Source organism: Triticum aestivum, chromosome 1D, assembly GCF_018294505.1.
Source record: "Triticum aestivum cultivar Chinese Spring chromosome 1D, IWGSC CS RefSeq v2.1, whole genome shotgun sequence".
Classification (NCBI taxonomy): domain Eukaryota; kingdom Viridiplantae; phylum Streptophyta; class Magnoliopsida; order Poales; family Poaceae; genus Triticum; species Triticum aestivum.
In genome coordinates, this window is record NC_057796.1 from 73956291 (window position 1) to 73978040 (window position 21750).

Genomic DNA, 21750 nt, shown 5'->3' on the forward strand with positions numbered 1-21750 from the left:
AAGGCACCATCGGAATACATGATCCACTCTTGGGGCACCTCCTTGCCAGGGATGACTGTTTCCAGTACTTTGTCATCAGGAGTTGGCGTCCATTCTGCAATAAACTCTGCCAACGCCCTGCTCTGGATTGTTGATGTGCTCTCAAATTTCAGGCCAAAACTGGATAACTCCAAAGTCCATTCCACTATTCTGCCGGTAGCCTCAGGGTTCCGGAGTATCCTTTGCAACGGGAAGCGAGTGACAATCGTGATCTCATGGGCTTGGAAGTAGTGGCGCAGTTTCCTTGATGCCATGATGAGGCCAAAGATCAACTTTTGCACGCCAGAGTACCTCGATCTAGCCCCCTGTAGTAGGGAACCAACAAAGTACACTAGGCGCTGCACCACTTTCTTCATTGCCGTGTCCTTGGGGTTGCCCTCGTTGCCGTGCTCATCTCTGCCCTCATCCTTGTCTGGGTCTGCCGGGCCTTGCTTACTTTCATCTTCTTCCACTTCCCGCTGCGCCACTAAGACTACACTTTGGTTGCCGCCAAGTATAGTAGCAATGGTTCTTGTGGTTTGGGGGCAACCAAGGTGGGCACAGAGGACAAGTAGGCCTTCAACTCTTGCAAAGCCGCATCTGCTTATGGGGTATACTTCATGGGCCCTGTCTTCTTCAAGATTTTGAAGAATGGTAGGGTGCGTTCGGTAGACATGGAAATGAATCTGCTTAGCGCGACAATGCACCCCGTAAGACGCCTCACATCCTTGACAGTCCTTGGTGCCTGGATCTGTTCATAGCCTTGATCTTGTCAGGGTTGGCCTCGATCCCCCGATGGGATACAAAGTACCCAAGTAGCTTGCTGGAGGGAACGCCAAACACACCCTTCTCCGGGATGAGCTTCAAGTTGATCTTACGCAGATTAGCAAATGTCTCCTCCAAGTCTTGGATGAGGGTTGCTCTGTCCTTGGTCTTGACCACAGTATCATCCATATAAGCTTCAATGTTTCTGTGTAGCTGTGGCTCCAAACCGATCTGGACTGCCCTTGCAAAAGTAGACCCGTCACTCTTTAATCCGAAAGGCATGCAGATAAAACAATATGTACCACATGGGGTAATGAATGAGTTGATACGTCCATTTTGCATCATGCTTTTATATCGATATTTATTGCATTATGGGCTTTTATTACACGTTATGTCACAATACTTATGCCTATTCTCTCTTATTTTACAAGGTTTACACAAAGAGGGAGAATGCCGCAGCTGGAATTCTGGGCTGGAAAAGGAGCAAATATTAGAGACCTATTCTGCACAGCTCCAAAAGTCCTGAAACATCATGGAAGTCAATTTTGGAATTAATAAAAAATACTGAGCGAAGAAAATACCAGAGGGGGCCCACACCCTGGCCATGAGGGTGGGGGGCGCGCCCTACCCCCTGGGCGCGCCCCCTGCCGCATGGGCCCCCTGGCAGGCCTCCGGTGCCCATCTTCTGCTATATGAAGTCTTTCATTTGAGGAAAAATCATAAGCAAGCTTTCGGGAAGAAACTCCGCCGCCACGAGGCAGAACCTTGGCGGAACCCCATCGGAGGTTTGGGTTCCGCCTGCTGCGAGAGGAAGAGGGAGAGGGATAGGTCACGGTCGCCATGGTGCTCGAGGAAGAGGAGGACGGGGCGGCGCTTTGGCCGCACCTCTGCCGGCGGCCCCTCCCCCGATGGAAGGCCATGTCGAAGATTAGCCTCGAGAGTTCATCATCAGGCTGTACAAACCTCCGTGCGGCCATCTTCGTCTCCCTACTCCATTTGCACGGGAAATGGAGCTTGAATCACCAAGCGCTCTGAGGCTGCACATGAGGGGATGTGGGAATAGCGGCATGTGGGTTGATGTCGACTTCCCTGCTCCTCATGTGATGTACCTCCGTTGTGGTTGGAAGACCTTTGCTTGAGCCCACGGCTTCTTGGAGGGGCACATTCTCCAGTTTAAGTTAATGGAGAGCGGCCTACTCTCCGTCAAGATCTTCGGGCGCTCAGGAGCTCGCTTAGGGTGCTGCGCGGAGAGCTCAACCGACGAGTCAAGCTCCACTTCGAGCGAAAGCGACGAGGAGGACAGTGACGGCAATGAAGATGGCAGCGGGCGGGAGGGCGACGACTCTGACTCTGGCTAAGTGTCGCCCGCACCATCTTCATCAGGTGGCAGCACCGTCATCTGCACCTGCATCTCCTTCCCAGCAATGCGATTTGCCGGGGAGTTGGATGCAGGGGTGGAGGTGGTGTCTCCTGGCTTCCTCCAGCAGCCTTCCAGCTGAACCCCGGTAGGCTTCCTCTCGGGCTGCGGCTCCGTTAGCCCTGCCGCGGCCTGCTGGCCCTGGTGGTGGTAGTTGACGAGTTGCCTCTGCCATGCTCTCCATGGACGCGTTCCCTGGGGCTCTCCCACCCCGTCAGGCTACCCCTCCTGGAGCCCGACGGGGACAGGCTGGGTTTCTGCCCAGGCGCTCCGTTTTCCCTCCTCGCCTTCGACTGCTGTGCCTAGAAGGAGAGGGACAAGAAAGGGCATCATGGGGAACTTATCTTTTTTCAATCTTAAACTTGTCGGCACTTGCCAAATTTTAGTTCAAATAATGTAATCTCTCGAGTCCATGTCTATGTTCTGTAAAGCCTGTACTTGTATGATTAGCATATTAATGAAAAAGATGAACCTTGCCGGGAACCCGTGCATGTATATGTCCATGGAGAGGTGAAATGCCTCTTTATTTTAAATAAACGAGTTTTTCCTGGCAGGCTATCCTACCGGTAACCTTTTGATTTTGTTGCCGGAGAACTGAGCCTACCGGGCAAAAAATAAAGGGACCAGCCCCCGCCAACCACTTTTCATCAAAGGCCACTGCGACCATCCTAGCTGAAGCAACGTTCGAGCGAAAGATGGGAGCACCTAAGCTTCGAAGAGCGGCGAGTTTTTCTTATGCACAAGTTTCAGCTTATAGAACACTTATGGACAAGAGGTAGAACTTATCTGTTTGGCTTGCCAGGGATCGTAGTACCAGTCCATCTCCCCAACTCCTTATAGAAGTCAAGTTCACGGCAGGGACCTGCAGCTTCATGTAGATGGGAATGATGCAAGATGCAATCCTATCTACATGGACATGCAAATGCTCAAGAAATGCTTATGCATGCATGCAACTTGGTCGGGGGCCCCCCATCGCTTCGTTTATTTCTCTGTTGCTCAAGGTCATCACTTAGCTTTGTACAAGGGGTTACATGCAGCTGAGGCAAGGCATGTACAAAAGGGTGGCTGCCGGGCAGGGCCCGACAGCCGCGCCTTACGGGTAGAACTTACGGAGATGCTCAATATTCCATGAGTTTTGCAATTGAATGCCATCTCCGGTCTCTAGACGGACTGTGCCAGATCTGGTGACTCGAACTACCTGGTAAGGGCCTTCCCGTTTGGCGTCAACTTGTTTGTACCCTTGGCGGACTGAACGCGCCTAAGGACAAGGTCGCCTTCCTCAAACACCGGGCATGAACCCTGCGGCTGTGATAGCGACACAGGGCTTGCTGATAGGATGCAGCACGCGTAGCAGCCCGGAGACGGTTCTCCTCGAGTAGCACAACGTCGTCATGCGCGGTGCTGATCTTGCGCTACTTCATCATAGGCAAGCACTCGAGGTGACCCGTAAATGAGTTCCGTGGGGATAAGTGCTTCTGCCCCATAGACTAGGGAGAAGGGAGTCTGCCAAGTAGCTCGATTTGGTGTCGTTCTGAGGGACCAGAGAACTACCGGCAGCTCATCGATCCACCATCTGCCGTGCTTCTGCAGCGTATCAAAGGTTCTTGTCTTGAGTCACCGCAGCACTTCAGCATTCGCCCTCTCAGCTTGCCCGTTGCTTCTGGGATGTGCGACAGAGGCAAATGAGATCTTGCTTCTGAGGGCATGAACATATTGCAGGAAGGCGCGGCTTGTGAATTGGGTGCCGTTGTCGGTAATGATCCTTGCTGGGAGTCCAAAACGACACACCAATTCTTTCAAGAACTTGATAGCTAATTGAGCAGTCACCTTTCTCATGGCAGCAACTTTTGGCCACTTTGTAAACTTGTCGATAACAACGAACAAGAATTCAAAGCCCCCGACTGCTCGGGGGAAAGGGCCGAGGATATCTAGCTCCCAGACCAAAAATGGCCATGATAAAGGGATTGTCTTAAGAGCTTGGGCAGGTAGGTGGATTTTCTTGGAATGGAACTGGCAGGCTTCACATTTGGTGACTAGCTCAACTGCATCTTGGAGGGCTTTGGGCCAATAGAATCCTTGCCGGAATGCTTTCCCAACCAACGCCCTTGATCCAATGTGGGAGCCGCACATGCCTTTGTGTATCTCAGCCAGCAGTTCCTTTCCTTCTTCCCGGCAGATGCACTTCAATTTCACACCATTAGGCCTCCTTCTGTACAGAGTGTCATCGACAAACTGATACATACTGCCCCTCCGGGCTACTCTTTCAGCTTCATCTTGGTCATCGGGAAGTTCTCCGGTTTGGAGGAAGTGGACTATGTGCCTTGCCCAAGTTGGAGCCTGGGGCTCGGCAACAAGGACTAGCAGCACCTCCTCAACTGCGAGGGCACATTCCTCGTTCGCAGGGACAATGGGCCCGACTAGAGGGTGCGGTCCGTCAGGTGGTGAGGAGTTGTTTCCGGCATGGTCCCTACCAGGAGCGGAAGGCTCTACCGGGAGAGGCTTACCGGAGTCCATCTTTCTCCTTTTCTGAGCCATTGCCGTTGGGGATATGGAGGGCTGAGTAAGATGGAGAAGAAAAGTTCCTAGTTCCACATGATCCTTCTGCGCAACACACTTTGACAGATGATCAGCTATGCTGTTTTCCGCACGGGGTACGTGCTCTGTTTGCAATCCGTCAAAGCGCTCCTCCAATCTTCTCACTTCCTCAACGTATGCCTCCATCAATGGACTTTTTGGTAATCCTTGTTGACTTGTCTCACCACAAGCTGTGAGTCTCCTCGAATGATCAGCTTCTTGATTCCCAATTCTGCGGCAATCCTGAGCCTGGCAAGGAGCCCTTCATACTCTGTTGTATTGTTGGTTGCCTCTTCCCGAGCAAAATGCATCTGGATGACGTACTTCAAGTGCTCACCAGGGGGGCGACAAGAAGCACGCCAGCCCCTGCACCTTGTAGGGAAAAGGCACCATCGGAATACATGATCCACTCTTGGGGCACCTCCTTGCCAGGGATGACTGTTTCCAGTACTTTGTCATCAGGAGTTGGCGTCCATTCTGCAATAAACTCTGCCAACGCCCTGCTCTGGATTGTTGATGTGCTCTCAAATTTCAGGCCAAAACTGGATAACTCCAAAGTCCATTCCACTATTCTGCCGGTAGCCTCAGGGTTCCGGAGTATCCTTTGCAACGGGAAGCGAGTGACAATCGTGATCTCATGGGCTTGGAAGTAGTGGCGCAGTTTCCTTGATGCCATGATGAGGCCAAAGATCAACTTTTGCACGCCAGAGTACCTCGATCTAGCCCCCTGTAGTAGGGAACCAACAAAGTACACTAGGCGCTGCACCACTTTCTTCATTGCCGTGTCCTTGGGGTTGCCCTCGTTGCCGTGCTCATCTCTGCCCTCATCCTTGTCTGGGTCTGCCGGGCCTTGCTTACTTTCATCTTCTTCCACTTCCCGCTGCGCCACTAAGACTACACTTTGGTTGCCGCCAAGTATAGTAGCAATGGTTCTTGTGGTTTGGGGGCAACCAAGGTGGGCACAGAGGACAAGTAGGCCTTCAACTCTTGCAAAGCCGCATCTGCTTATGGGGTATACTTCATGGGCCCTGTCTTCTTCAAGATTTTGAAGAATGGTAGGGTGCGTTCGGTAGACATGGAAATGAATCTGCTTAGCGCGACAATGCACCCCGTAAGACGCCTCACATCCTTGACAGTCCTTGGTGCCTGGATCTGTTCATAGCCTTGATCTTGTCAGGGTTGGCCTCGATCCCCCGATGGGATACAAAGTACCCAAGTAGCTTGCTGGAGGGAACGCCAAACACACCCTTCTCCGGGTTGAGCTTCAAGTTGATCTTACGCAGATTAGCAAATGTCTCCTCCAAGTCTTGGATGAGGGTTGCTCTGTCCTTGGTCTTGACCACAGTATCATCCATATAAGCTTCAATGTTTCTGTGTAGCTGTGGCTCCAAACCGATCTGGACTGCCCTTGCAAAAGTAGACCCGTCACTCTTTAATCCGAAAGGCATGCAGATAAAACAATATGTACCACATGGGGTAATGAATGAGTTGATACGTCCATTTTGCATCATGCTTTTATATCGATATTTATTGCATTATGGGCTTTTATTACACGTTATGTCACAATACTTATGCCTATTCTCTCTTATTTTACAAGGTTTACACAAAGAGGGAGAATGCCGCAGCTGGAATTCTGGGCTGGAAAAGGAGCAAATATTAGAGACCTATTCTGCACAGCTCCAAAAGTCCTGAAACATCATGGAAGTCAATTTTGGAATTAATAAAAAATACTGAGCGAAGAAAATACCAGAGGGGGCCCACACCCTGGCCATGAGGGTGGGGGGCGCGCCCTACCCCCCTGGGCGCGCCCCCTGCCGCATGGGCCCCCTGGCAGGCCTCCGGTGCCCATCTTCTGCTATATGAAGTCTTTCATTTGAGGAAAAATCATAAGCAAGCTTTCGGGAAGAAACTCCGCCGCCACGAGGCAGAACCTTGGCGGAACCCCATCGGAGGTTTGGGTTCCGCCTGCTGCGAGAGGAAGAGGGAGAGGGATAGGTCACGGTCGCCATGGTGCTCGAGGAAGAGGAGGACGGGGCGGCGCTTTGGCCGCACCTCTGCCGGCGGCCCCTCCCCCGATGGAAGGCCATGTCGAAGATTAGCCTCGAGAGTTCATCATCAGGCTGTACAAACCTCCGTGCGGCCATCTTCGTCTCCCTACTCCATTTGCACGGGAAATGGAGCTTGAATCACCAAGCGCTCTGAGGCTGCACATGAGGGGATGTGGGAATAGCGGCATGTGGGTTGATGTCGACTTCCCTGCTCCTCATGTGATGTACCTCCGTTGTGGTTGGAAGACCTTTGCTTGAGCCCACGGCTTCTCGGAGGGGCACATTCTCCAGTTTAAGTTAATGGAGAGCGGCCTACTCTCCGTCAAGATCTTCGGGCGCTCAGGAGCTCGCTTAGGGTGCTGCGCGGAGAGCTCAACCGACGAGTCAAGCTCCACTTCGAGCGAAAGCGACGAGGAGGACAGTGACGGCAATGAAGATGGCAGCGGGCGGGAGGGCGACGACTCTGACTCTGGCTAAGTGTCGCCCGCACCATCTTCATCAGGTGGCAGCACCGTCATCTGCACCTGCATCTCCTTCCCAGCAATGCGATTTGCCGGGGAGTTGGATGCAGGGGTGGAGGTGGTGTCTCCTGGCTTCCTCCAGCAGCCTTCCAGCTGAACCCCGGTAGGCTTCCTCTCGGGCTGCGGCTCCGTTAGCCCTGCCGCGGCCTGCTGGCCCTGGTGGTGGTAGTTGACGAGTTGCCTCTGCCATGCTCTCCATGGACGCGTTCCCTGGGGCTCTCCCACCCCGTCAGGCTACCCCTCCTGGAGCCCGACGGGGACAGGCTGGGTTTCTGCCCAGGCGCTCCGTTTTCCCTCCTCGCCTTCGACTGCTGTGCCTAGAAGGAGAGGGACAAGAAAGGGCATCATGGGGAACTTATCTTTTTTCAATCTTAAACTTGTCGGCACTTGCCAAATTTTAGTTCAAATAATGTAATCTCTCGAGTCCATGTCTATGTTCTGTAAAGCCTGTACTTGTATGATTAGCATATTAATGAAAAAGATGAACCTTGCCGGGAACCCGTGCATGTATATGTCCATGGAGAGGTGAAATGCCTCTTTATTTTAAATAAACGAGTTTTTCCTGGCAGGCTATCCTACCGGTACCCTTTTGATTTTGTTGCCGGAGAACTGAGCCTACCGGGCAAAAAATAAAGGGACCAGCCCCCGCCAACCACTTTTCATCAAAGGCCACTGCGACCATCCTAGCTGAAGCAACGTTCGAGCGAAAGATGGGAGCACCTAAGCTTCGAAGAGCGGCGAGTTTTTCTTATGCACAAGTTTCAGCTTATAGAACACTTATGGACAAGAGGTAGAACTTATCTGTTTGGCTTGCCAGGGATCGTAGTACCAGTCCATCTCCCCAACTCCTTATAGAAGTCAAGTTCACGGCAGGGACCTGCAGCTTCATGTAGATGGGAATGATGCAAGATGCAATCCTATCTACATGGACATGCAAATGCTCAAGAAATGCTTATGCATGCATGCAACTTGGTCGGGGGCCCCCCATCGCTTCGTTTATTTCTCTGTTGCTCAAGGTCATCACTTAGCTTTGTACAAGGGGTTACATGCAGCTGAGGCAAGGCATGTACAAAAGGGTGGCTGCCGGGCAGGGCCCGACAGCCGCGCCTTACGGGTAGAACTTACGGAGATGCTCAATATTCCATGAGTTTTGCAATTGAATGCCATCTCCGGTCTCTAGACGGACTGTGCCAGATCTGGTGACTCGAACTACCTGGTAAGGGCCTTCCCGTTTGGCGTCAACTTGTTTGTACCCTTGGCGGACTGAACGCGCCTAAGGACAAGGTCGCCTTCCTCAAACACCGGGCATGAACCCTGCGGCTGTGATAGCGACACAGGGCTTGCTGATAGGATGCAGCACGCGTAGCAGCCCGGAGACGGTTCTCCTCGAGTAGCACAACGTCGTCATGCGCGGTGCTGATCTTGCGCTACTTCATCATAGGCAAGCACTCGAGGTGACCCGTAAATGAGTTCCGTGGGGATAAGTGCTTCTGCCCCATAGACTAGGGAGAAGGGAGTCTGCCAAGTAGCTCGATTTGGTGTCGTTCTGAGGGACCAGAGAACTACCGGCAGCTCATCGATCCACCATCTGCCGTGCTTCTGCAGCGTATCAAAGGTTCTTGTCTTGAGTCACCGCAGCACTTCAGCATTCGCCCTCTCAGCTTGCCCGTTGCTTCTGGGATGTGCGACAGAGGCAAATGAGATCTTGCTTCTGAGGGCATGAACATATTGCAGGAAGGCGCGGCTTGTGAATTGGGTGCCGTTGTCGGTAATGATCCTTGCTGGGAGTCCAAAACGACACACCAATTATTTCAAGAACTTGATAGCTAATTGAGCAGTCACCTTTCTCATGGCAGCAACTTTTGGCCACTTTGTAAACTTGTCGATAACAACGAACAAGAATTCAAAGCCCCCGACTGCTCGGGGGAAAGGGCCGAGGATATCTAGCTCCCAGACCAAAAATGGCCATGATAAAGGGATTGTCTTAAGAGCTTGGGCAGGTAGGTGGATTTTCTTGGAATGGAACTGGCAGGCTTCACATTTGGTGACTAGCTCAACTGCATCTTGGAGGGCTTTGGGCCAATAGAATCCTTGCCGGAATGCTTTCCCAACCAACGCCCTTGATCCAATGTGGGAGCCGCACATGCCTTTGTGTATCTCAGCCAGTAGTTCCTTTCCTTCTTCCCGGCAGATGCACTTCAATTTCACACCATTAGGCCTCCTTCTGTACAGAGTGTCATCGACAAACTGATACATACTGCCCCTCCGGGCTACTCTTTCAGCTTCATCTTGGTCATCGGGAAGTTCTCCGGTTTGGAGGAAGTGGACTATGTGCCTTGCCCAAGTTGGAGCCTGGGGCTCGGCAACAAGGACTAGCAGCACCTCCTCAACTGCGAGGGCACATTCCTCGTTCGCAGGGACAATGGGCCCGACTAGAGGGTGCGGTCCGTCAGGTGGTGAGGAGTTGTTTCCGGCATGGTCCCTACCAGGAGCGGAAGGCTCTACCGGGAGAGGCTTACCGGAGTCCATCTTTCTCCTTTTCTGAGCCATTGCCGTTGGGGATATGGAGGGCTGAGTAAGATGGAGAAGAAAAGTTCCTAGTTCCACATGATCCTTCTGCGCAACACACTTTGACAGATGATCAGCTATGCTGTTTTCCGCACGGGGTACGTGCTCTGTTTGCAATCCGTCAAAGCGCTCCTCCAATCTTCTCACTTCCTCAACGTATGCCTCCATCAATGGACTTTTTGGTAATCCTTGTTGACTTGTCTCACCACAAGCTGTGAGTCTCCTCGAATGATCAGCTTCTTGATTCCCAATTCTGCGGCAATCCTGAGCCTGGCAAGGAGCCCTTCATACTCTGTTGTATTGTTGGTTGCCTCTTCCCGAGCAAAATGCATCTGGATGACGTACTTCAAGTGCTCACCAGGGGGGGCGACAAGAAGCACGCCAGCCCCTGCACCTTGTAGGGAAAAGGCACCATCGGAATACATGATCCACTCTTGGGGCACCTCCTTGCCAGGGATGACTGTTTCCAGTACTTTGTCATCAGGAGTTGGCGTCCATTCTGCAATAAACTCTGCCAACGCCCTGCTCTGGATTGTTGATGTGCTCTCAAATTTCAGGCCAAAACTGGATAACTCCAAAGTCCATTCCACTATTCTGCCGGTAGCCTCAGGGTTCCGGAGTATCCTTTGCAACGGGAAGCGAGTGACAATCGTGATCTCATGGGCTTGGAAGTAGTGGCGCAGTTTCCTTGATGCCATGATGAGGCCAAAGATCAACTTTTGCACGCCAGAGTACCTCGATCTAGCCCCCTGTAGTAGGGAACCAACAAAGTACACTAGGCGCTGCACCACTTTCTTCATTGCCGTGTCCTTGGGGTTGCCCTCGTTGCCGTGCTCATCTCTGCCCTCATCCTTGTCTGGGTCTGCCGGGCCTTGCTTACTTTCATCTTCTTCCACTTCCCGCTGCGCCACTAAGACTACACTTTGGTTGCCGCCAAGTATAGTAGCAATGGTTCTTGTGGTTTGGGGGCAACCAAGGTGGGCACAGAGGACAAGTAGGCCTTCAACTCTTGCAAAGCCGCATCTGCTTATGGGGTATACTTCATGGGCCCTGTCTTCTTCAAGATTTTGAAGAATGGTAGGGTGCGTTCGGTAGACATGGAAATGAATCTGCTTAGCGCGACAATGCACCCCGTAAGACGCCTCACATCCTTGACAGTCCTTGGTGCCTGGATCTGTTCATAGCCTTGATCTTGTCAGGGTTGGCCTCGATCCCCCGATGGGATACAAAGTACCCAAGTAGCTTGCTGGAGGGAACGCCAAACACACCCTTCTCCGGGATGAGCTTCAAGTTGATCTTACGCAGATTAGCAAATGTCTCCTCCAAGTCTTGGATGAGGGTTGCTCTGTCCTTGGTCTTGACCACAGTATCATCCATATAAGCTTCAATGTTTCTGTGTAGCTGTGGCTCCAAACCGATCTGGACTGCCCTTGCAAAAGTAGACCCGTCACTCTTTAATCCGAAAGGCATGCAGATAAAACAATATGTACCACATGGGGTAATGAATGAGTTGATACGTCCATTTTGCATCATGCTTTTATATCGATATTTATTGCATTATGGGCTTTTATTACACGTTATGTCACAATACTTATGCCTATTCTCTCTTATTTTACAAGGTTTACACAAAGAGGGAGAATGCCGCAGCTGGAATTCTGGGCTGGAAAAGGAGCAAATATTAGAGACCTATTCTGCACAGCTCCAAAAGTCCTGAAACATCATGGAAGTCAATTTTGGAATTAATAAAAAATACTGAGCGAAGAAAATACCAGAGGGGGCCCACACCCTGGCCATGAGGGTGGGGGGCGCGCCCTACCCCCCTGGGCGCGCCCCCTGCCGCATGGGCCCCCTGGCAGGCCTCCGGTGCCCATCTTCTGCTATATGAAGTCTTTCATTTGAGGAAAAATCATAAGCAAGCTTTCGGGAAGAAACTCCGCCGCCACGAGGCAGAACCTTGGCGGAACCAATCTAGGGCTCCGGTAGGGCGGAGTTTGGGTTCCGCCAAGGTTGCTTATGATTTCCCCTCCCGAAGGGAGGATCGTTGGTGGTGACGATGGCGATGATTTCCCCTCCCGGAGGGAAGTTTCCCCGGCAGAAAGGGCAGCACCCAAGCACCGGTCCACCCACATACTAAATTATCAAAGTAACGAACGCGAATCATATGAGCGTGATGAAAACTAGCTTGACGATAATTCCCATGTGTCCTCGGGAGCGCTTTTTTCTATATAAGAGTTTGTCCAGGCTTGTCCTTTGCTACAAAAAGGATTGGGCCATCTTTCTGCACTTTATTTACTTTCATTACTTGTTACTCGTTACAAATTACCTTATCACAAAATTATCTGTTACCGATAATTTCAGTGCTTGCAGAGAATACCTTACTGAAAACCGCTTGTCATTTCCTTCTGCTCCTCGTTGGTTTTGACACTCTTACATATAGAAAGGACTACGATAGACCCCCTATACTTGTGGGTCATCAAGACTCTTTTCTGGCGCCGTTGCCGGGGAGTGAAGAGCCTTTGGTAGGTGGAATTTGGTGAGGAAAAATTTATATAGTGTGCTGAAATTTACTGTCACTTGTTACTATGGAACATAATCCTTTGAGGGGCTTGTTTGGGGTATCTTCACCCCAACCAGTAGAGCAAAGAGTTGCTCCTCAACCTACTGAACCTACTGAAAATGTTTACTTTGAAATTCCTTCGGGTATGATAGAGAAACTGCTAGCTAATCCTTTTGCAGGAGATGGAACATTGCATCCCGATTTACATTTAATCTATGTGGATGAAGTTTGTGGATTATTTAAGCTTGCAGGTATGCCCGATGATGTTATCAAGAAGAAGGTCTTCCCTTTATCTTTGAAGGGAGAGGCATTGACATGGTATAGGCTATGTGATGATATGGGATGATGGAACTACAAACGATTGAAATTGGAATTTCATCAGAAGTTTTATCCTATGCATCTTCGTCGTGATCATAATTATATATATAGTTTTTGGCCTCGCGAAGGAGAAAGCATCGCTCAAGCTTGGGGGATTCTTAAGTCAATGTTATATTCATGCCCCAATCATGAGCTCTCAAGAGAAATGATTATTCAAAATTTTTATGCTCGGCTTTCTCTCAATAATCGCTCCATGCTCGATACTTCTTGTACTGGATCTTTTATGATGAAGACTATTGAATTCAAATGGGATTTATTGGAAAGAATTAAACACAACTCTGAAGATTGGGACCTCGACGAAGGTAAGGAGTCAAGTATAACACCTAAGTTTGACTGTGTTAAATCTTTTATGGATACCGATGTTTTCCATGAATTTAGCACTAAATATGGACTTGACTCTGAGATACACTACAAAAAAAATACACTTCCGTGATGATACGTGTTTGTCACAGTAGGTCGCGTTTTTGTCATGGATGTACTTCCATGACAAATTTATGACAAAATCAAGATAGTCATACCTGTGCTGTCGTAGAAGTGTTCCATGACATTACCAAAATTATCATCACGGAAGTGTCGACTTCCATGACGATAAATCGCGCGTCACATAAGTGCTTTCGTCAAGGGTGACCGACACGTGGCATCCACCGTAACGGAACACCGTTAAGCTATCGGGTCGGGTTTTGGATCCGATAACCCGTTAACAGCCCCGACCAATGGGGATTTTCCATGTGTAAAATCATCATTGGCTGGAGGAGACATGTGTCAGGTCCGCGTTGGCACAGGTGTCACTCATCCAATGGGCGAGACGCGCCTACGATATGTTGACACGTGGACCGGCCCATCAAGTTTAAATGGGCCGGCCCAACTGTAGGCCCACAAGATTTTACGGACCATAATGGGCCGGCCCAGCTAAAGGCCCACGAGATTTTGCGGACCATAATGGGCTGGCCCAGCTAAAGGCCCACAAGATTTTATGGGCCATAATGGGCCGGCCCAAGTAAAGGCCCACAAGATTTTTGTGTGCCATAATGGGCTGGCCCAGGTAAAGGCCCACAAGATTCTTGCAGATCATAATGGGCCGGCCCCGCTAAAGGCCCATGAGATTTCGCCAACATTAATGGGCCGACCCAACTGTAGGCCCACAAGATTTTGAGGACCCTAGTAGGCCGGCCCATTAACTGGCTGCCATGTTTTGGGCCAAATGCTGGCCCATATTTGATCCGGTCCATTAATGGCCTGCCACGCTTCGGGCCTAATAGTGGCCCATATGAGATCCGGCCTGCTAAAAGCCTACCACGTTCTGGGCCAAATTACGGCCCAGATCAGGTCCGGCCCTTTAAGAGGCTTTGGGCTCAATTATGGCCCATATCAGATTCGGCCCGTCAACTGGACACTATGATTTTGGGCCCACTTGCTAAAGGCTCACTTAGTAATTTGGCCTGATATTAGTTTTGGCCTGTTAAGGGCCCGTTTAACATTTTGGCCCTATATTAATTTCGGCCTGTTAAAAGCCCGTCATATAGTTGGGCCTAACTACGGCCCGGTTTGCATTCGGCCTGCTCGCAGCCGATATCTGATTGGGCCAAACAAGGACCGAGACAATTTTGGCCTGTTAAAAGCCCGTGATTTGATTCGCACAATCATGGGCCGGGGTTCATTTCGGGCTGCTGCCGGCCCGTGAGCTGTTCGGCACGTTTCAGGCCTAACCTACATCGTGATTGCATGACGGCCCGATTATGTACCGTAATTTTACGGTTTGGCCGGTTTACTGCGAAGACAGGATATATATACAGTAAAATAACTGCAGCATCGTGAATAAGAAAAAACCTAGACTATACAATAAAGAAATTACAGCATATTACATCCAATGGGCATCAAAGTTCGCCACTATGATAATAAAGCACAAGCAGACAGCAGATTACATACACTGGGCATCAAAGATCGCCACCAGTGCAAATAAACACGCCGACAAAATAATATACAAAACCGACAGCAGTTCAATAGAGTTTAAGAAAGGTTAGCTCTGCTGGGGAGCTACAGCGCAAGCAGCTGAGCAAGATGATGAGACTGCGCTTGTTCAACACTTATATCTTCCTCACTCTGAAAGATAAACAAGCAGACAGATGACAGGTTTTGCACATAAAAGTATCAGTGCTGACAATTCATCACATTTCTTACTGACGAATAAAGTGACACAGTTTAAAATTGCATTAACACAATATGGTATTGTTCAGGTCAAGACATGGCAGGAAATGACATTGTGAAGGAGTTGGCTGCTTCAGGACACCACTGGATTACAGATCAAGAACTCATAAGTATCAATGGTTAGTGTGCTGTCAATTTATACCATTTCAGATTGGCAAATAAAGAGACGGTTTAAATAATAGTAGAATGATATGACATTGTTCATAGTTAAGACATTGCAGAATATGACATTGTGCTGTAGTGGGTAGGTTCACCACACCACTGGATTACGGATGAAGAACAGAAGCATACATGCAGTGCAAAAGAAGATCACTTGCTCTGTATAGTTTAATTTACATGGTATGAAGAAGGAACTTGGTTGTACAACTGAAAACTTAAATTGAGAAAGGACAAACTTTTGTTTATGAAGTACAACGGTGGATGGAGTGGCGCACGGCGGTGAACGGAGGAGGGTGGGGTGGAGAGGGTGTTTTGGCGCTCACGGAGTAGGAATGGGGAAAACGGAGGTAGAGAGGAAGGGGGAACCATGTATTCAGGGCGCGCTTGTCTCAAATACGAGGAAATTTACAAACTTAGCCCCCATTTCAAATTTCTACTACATCACAGCAACATTAGTCGGTTGGGGATAGGACGGTAATCTCGCATACACCGAATATTTGCCGACGAGAGTTTGTTTTTGGCGCCCACCGTGTATGAATATGAATCGGGGAGGGAGTCGATTTCAGCCGAGGACACACTGTGTTTTGGTGCCCAGCGTGTATGAATCCGGGTGAGAGTCGGTTACGTCACATTTGGGTGAAATTACAAACCTACCCCTATCGAAACCTATAGAAATCCAGCAGATAGGCTTTGCGTGGCAGGGATAGGCAGTAGTGATTTCCATCTCACAGATTTTGGTTTCGGGCGGTTACTGCGACTTTCCCCGCTTCGTTCAAATTTTGCAGAGTGCACGTTTACCGTGCCAACTCAATTCGAATCCCGTTTGTATTCTATTTTTTTCGGGCGGGATTCATTTTCAATTGGAATTACATTCTATATACATCATTTATATATATATACTTTCAAAAGCACAACAAAGAATTTTGCTCCTTTATATGTATAATATGATTTACAAATACAATGATCTCGAAATCTTAAGGTTGAATTCGAAAAAATTTAACCAAATTACGTTCTACTAAAATGTATGGATCAGTAATATCTACATATTAAATAACATAGATGTGCATGAATTCATATGAGTATGCATGTTTGATAGATCAATTTTGGTTCGAGTATGGATTACATGTATCATCATATCGAATTCAAATATTTGAATCCCTTTTTTGTTCACTCCTTTCACGCCCATCTCTCCTCGCATGCATGCTCCTTCAGGAAGCTATCACTCTCTTTTCTCCAGCTCACCCGCATGCTCACTTCATGTTTCTCCTATCCTCGCAAACATGGTCTCTCGACGTCTCCCTTGAGAAGTGTCACACTCTCCCTATCATTATACATTACACGGTTTTGATTATCTCTCACGTCTCTACTATTCTCTAGTATCACTCGGTACCTAAGCTTTCTTTTTCACCGCCACACACACAGTCTCCACTCGTCTTTCACTTTGTCTTTCTCTTTATGGGATTCTCTCACACACCCTATATGTCTCTACATATGACTCATACCACTAAAATTACTCTCTCTCTCTCTCTCTCTCCTGTAGACACAACATTCGTTGTGGTCTCCTTTTCGTCTCCATCCCAGACTGACATTATTCATTTTTTTACCGATCAGACAACCCCGACTACCGTCTCCTCTCTCTCTCACAGACACACACACACACAACTCCTGCTTCCACTCCCCTTCCCGACTACCGTCTCTCTCACACACAAAACTCTCGCTTTCGCACCCCGACTCGTATTTCTCTCACAAACATTTATGGACTAGCTAGCCTCTAGATAGGTTTATAGACCCGCACACTCGTGCTTCCACCATCGCATACATGTCTCTCTCCCGCTCCTTGTATCTATGTAGATTTTTCTTCCTTTCTTGAGACACGCCCTCTCGATCGTGCACACACACACTATCGCCTTATTTTAAGCTGATACCTATCGCACACACACTCCTTGTGTCTTTGTCACACATGCACTCCGTCCTCCTCCACTCTCCCTCTCTCTCACACACACATGGGCTTTTTGCAACAACTAGCAAGATGCCCATGCGTTGCACGGAACATCAAGATGCATTTGTATGAGTAGTTTATCATGTGGGGGAAAAGGATGAACGAGGGAAGGCCTTATTTGCAAATGTGGAGAGGGGTGTGGGTATCTTTTTGCAAAATTGCCATAGTTTCCTTCCTATCCGTCAGATATAGATCGGACGGCCTATATTGCAGGATGGCAGGCACACGATCATCACCGGCAATGCTTTTTATAAGAGTAGGGATAAAAAAATAGAGTTGGTGATGATGGTGGGCCTGCCATCCTGCAATGTAGGTCGTCCTATTTATATCTGATCGATAGGAAGGAAATATGGCAATTTACCCGCACTCTTCACCACATTTGCAGATAAGGCCTTCCCTCGTTCATCCTTTTCTCCCACAAGATCTTGATGTTCCGTGCAACGCACGGGCATCTTGCTAGTAAGAGTAGAAATTAGACATATACCACTTCTCGAATCTTGAAACCAACAACATTCCTCCCTTATCTCATCAAAACCGCCAAAGGAATATATTTTGAGTGAAACATAACATATTTTTAGTGATATACGTATTTCAAAACTAGACTTTTTTCTATCAAATCGGTGAATATGTATTAATCTACTTTGATCGTGTGGCAACGCATTGGCACATTGCTAGTAGTTATTATAATTTTTTGGACACCAGACAAACGGTGGAGTACATATACGAAGAGAAGAGGCGCATGCACGCAGTCGGCCTCTCGCTGTCTCGCACACATGAGTGTTACGTAAAGGCGACGTTAACAAATAAACCCTAAAACCCTAGGTGCACGTTTGCTGCATTCGCGGGTACCGGGTACGTGGTGGAGCACCTTTGTAGGAATAGTCAGCTCGCATGATAATTTGATCCGTAGGAGTTGATGGTCGGGACTCGGGACCACAGGTGAACGACTTGGAGCGCGGTGGCTCACCAGTTGCCACAGATCGAGTAGCCACGTTTAAAATATCTTTTTTTAGCGGGGTTAAGAGTTCCGATTTTCAATGGCGCGTTATAAGTAGTAAGTAGTTTTTAGAACGATTGCTATGGATCGTAAATGGAATTCATAGTACTACGTACCTCCTTGGCATATGGTTGTATGTTTTTTTTGCGATGGAGGTCGTATGGGTTTATGTTGCGAGATGTTGAACCTGGTAGTTCTAGGGCAATTACTATGGTTTAGATTTAGATGCTGGTTTTCAGTAATGAAAATCGGAAGGGGAAACCCTTCTTTGATTAAAAAAACTACTAGCTCCATTCTGGTTTACTAGTCCCCATCGTACTTTGGGTCAAAGTTTGTCCACGAATTTTACTTGTAAAATGTGAATGGAAAACGAGATTTTGTTATACCCAAACAAAAAAGGACTGGAGGTAGTGATTGCTCTGACACGGACGCGGCCTCTCATAGCGCAGGCATTGAACCGGCGCGCCGACCAAGAGGGCCGCACTCGCTGCAGGCCCGGCTGAGCACGCCTCCTCGCCGCGTGCAACCAGCTTAAGACTGCCCCGCCTTCCTTCATTGAATCCGCGCGTGTGCCAGCAACACGTCCTTCCGCGAGCCGGCAGGCATTTTAGAACACAAAAAATGACTAAAATATTAATTGAGTTTCTGGACTTTTAATGTGCATAATCTAAATATGAATTGCATGCACATGCTCCGGTGCACCAAAGTGGGTTGAAAAATCACATGTGTGTCCTTGGTTGAATTTCTAGGTCCCATGGAAGAAATGAGAATGAAATTCAAACATCTGGGCGTCATGACTCGGCCGAGAACATCGAGAAACTTTGATTTTAAATTCATGTAAATCCAAAACTCGCCTGGAAATCATGAAACTTGGCATGGTGTCATGTCATGGCACTAACATGTTGTGGTAAAAAATTGGGCCGATTTGGAAGCTCGTGGTTCTAAGAGGGAACGTGCCACCTTTGAGTGTGAAACGATATACGCTGCCCCCCCTTGAGTTTCTTAACAAAGGCAACATAGAACTACATTAGTGCCCTGTTAAATTTTGGAATTATTCCGGGTTCGTTTGTCGTTTTTTATACATTAATTGAGTTTCTGGTCATTTAATGTGCATAAGTCAAATTTGAACTACAAGCACATGCTCTCGTGCACCAAAGTTGGTTGAAAAATCACATTTGTGTCCTCGGGTGAATTTCTAGGTCCCATGCAAGAAATGAGAATAAAATTAAAACATCTGGGCATCGTGGCTCGGCCGAGAACATTGAGAAACTTGGTTTTAAAATTCTTGTAAATCCAAAACACGTCTGAAAATCATGAAACTTGGCATGGATGTCATGTCATGGTACTACCATGTTGTGGTAAAAAAATTGGCCGAATAGGAACAGATTTTGGTATAAGCTTCTTGCAAACCGAAGCTTCTCTCAAGAAGGCTCGTGGTTCTGAGAGGGAACGTGCCACCTTTGAGTGCGAAACGATATACGTTGTCCCCCTTGAGTTTATTTACAAAGGCAACATAGAACTACATGAGTGCCCTGTTAAATTTTGGAATTATTCCGGCTTCGTTTGGCCTTATTTACACATTAATTGAGTTTTTGGTCATTTAATGTGCATAATTCAAATTTGAACTACAAGCACATGCTCCCGTGCACCAAAGTTGGTTGAAAAATCACATTTGTGTCCTCGGGTGAATTTCTACTCCCTCCTTCCATCTATATAGGTCCTAATGCGTTTTTCGAGGCTAACTTTGACCAAACGTTAGAGCAATAATATATGACATGCAACTTACACAAAGCATACCTTCAAATTTGTATGTCAAAGGAGCTTCCAATAATATAATTTTCATAGTATACATCTCATGTGCTATTAATCTTGTCAATAGTCAAAGGCTGTCTTGAAAAACACATTAGGCCCTATATAGATGGAAGGAGGGAGTAGGTCCCATGCAAAAAATGAGAATAAAATTCAAACATCTGGGCATCGTGGCTCGGTCGAGAACATTGAGAAACTTGGTTTTAAAATCATGAAACTTGGCATGGTGTCATGTCATGGTAGTACCATGCCGTGGTAAAAAAATTGGCCGAATAGGAACAAATTTTGGTATAAGCTTCTTGCAAATCGGAGCTTCTCTCAAGAAGGCTCGTGGTTCTGGGAGGGAACGTGTCACCTTTGTGTGCATAATTCAAATTTGAAATACAAGCACATGTTCCAGTGCACCAAAGTTGGTTGAAAAATCACATGTGTGTCCTCGGGTAAATTTCTAGGTTCCATGCAAGAAATGGGAATGAAATTCAAAATTCTGGGCGTCGTGGCTGGGTTGGAAACATTGAGAAACTTAGTTTTTTAATTCCTGTAAATCCAAAACACGCATGAAAATAATGAAACTTGGCTTGGTGCCATGACATGGCACCAACATGCTGTGGTAAATTTGCAGTCCGATTTGCGAAGGCGCACACATTAACAATCAACAAAGTCATTTTGGAACAAGTGTTGTCACGTTACAATCGGAAACACAAGTATTATTGAAACCGTGGGCGTTCTACTTACTAGTACCATTTACGTGCCGCCACGCGTCCCCATTTTTTATTAGCTAGGAGGCGCCGTGCAGGGTAGCTATTTGAGTACGAGAGGCGTGCGATCAGACCCCTGCGCGTGCTTATCGGGAGGAGAGCCCTTTGACCTCCATCTGCCGTCCACCTCTCTCCCAAGGTCTCCATTAATGGCGCCCGAGCCTCTGTTTAATGGCGTGGCTATGTCTCACTCGACTGAGATTTAAGAGAGAAAAAAGAAAATCTGAAAGCACGGATCTTGATGTAAGATCCGACGGACCTATATAGCATCTACTGCGACTTATAGCAAGACTGATGAATATATAAGGACGATTAATTTTTTTGATCAAAGAAGGGCTTGCCCCTTCCGATTTTCATTACTGAAAACCACCACAATTCACAAGAAGTTCAGCACAACTCGTTGAGAAACCACAATTCAAGGGGCGGAGGCACAAGGGGCAGTGGAGCACGGTGAGGTCCATCGAGACCTTAGAGAGCTCCATCGTCGGGTCCTGTTCGGTCTGCATGATCTCGCCCTCCTCGTGCACAACCATCTCTCGACTTGGGCCGGGGTATTACAAAGCTTTACCGTCACATATTTTATACTACTTCAAGGTGCATTAAATCAACACATGCAAGTATCAAAAGGAGAGTCACGGCATGCATGCATGCGTTGTAATTAATGCATCGGTAAACGCAAATTATTGAAATATATCGAGTGCAGTGCTTTGATGTGTCGCGTCAACTCGTACATCAACGAGAAGTTTGATTATCCTCTCCCTCGCGGACTTAACTGCACCTGCCTTTGGCTGTATGACAGGTTGGCCACACACCTGTCGGGCCCACCTGTCATACACGCAAAGGCAGGAGCGTCCCTCCCTCGCCCATGAGCGTGGTGGCTGGCAAGACTAGGAGAAGCTTTCGCTACACGCTCTCCCTCCCGCACGCGGTGGACATGCAGCAGTTCAATCGGTGTCAGATGGCCAGAAGCGTACTGT